Source organism: Penaeus monodon, chromosome 23, assembly GCF_015228065.2.
Source record: "Penaeus monodon isolate SGIC_2016 chromosome 23, NSTDA_Pmon_1, whole genome shotgun sequence".
In the NCBI taxonomy this organism is placed as follows: Eukaryota; Metazoa; Arthropoda; class Malacostraca; order Decapoda; family Penaeidae; genus Penaeus; species Penaeus monodon.
Window position 1 is genome coordinate 15023544 of NC_051408.1, and position 477 is coordinate 15024020.

Here is a 477-nt window from a genome sequence, read left to right on the forward strand (position 1 = left end):
CATTATTCAAATATTCAACACTTTACACAACATATCATAAGCCTACAATATCTTCCACTATGTAACAATCATTTCCAAAACATTAGGAGTAAATATCAAAACGACCTTCAATATACATTGCGTAACATGTTATATGACACCATAAAACACAATGTCACCAGAGAGAAAATCCCAAATCACGAATGTCTAGGCAACAAGGAGAAAGCTGTCGAAAGTGAAAGGGAAAAGGGTCTCTACAGTCTTCTGCCTAAGGGTGAATAGGCTTTACCATTGTTCCCATTGTATTGCATAGGTGGTATGTGGAGCATAGAAACCATAGCTCGTGAAGCGTAGAAGCTTTACCTCATATATGGTCAAGGTGGATGAGGAGGCAGGATGTGGTCAAAATAAGGAATGAGAGAAACGGGGAATGCGCAAAATACTGAAAATTTTAAGGAGGTATGAAAGAGTAAGAGGATCTTTTGGGTGGAAACTTAA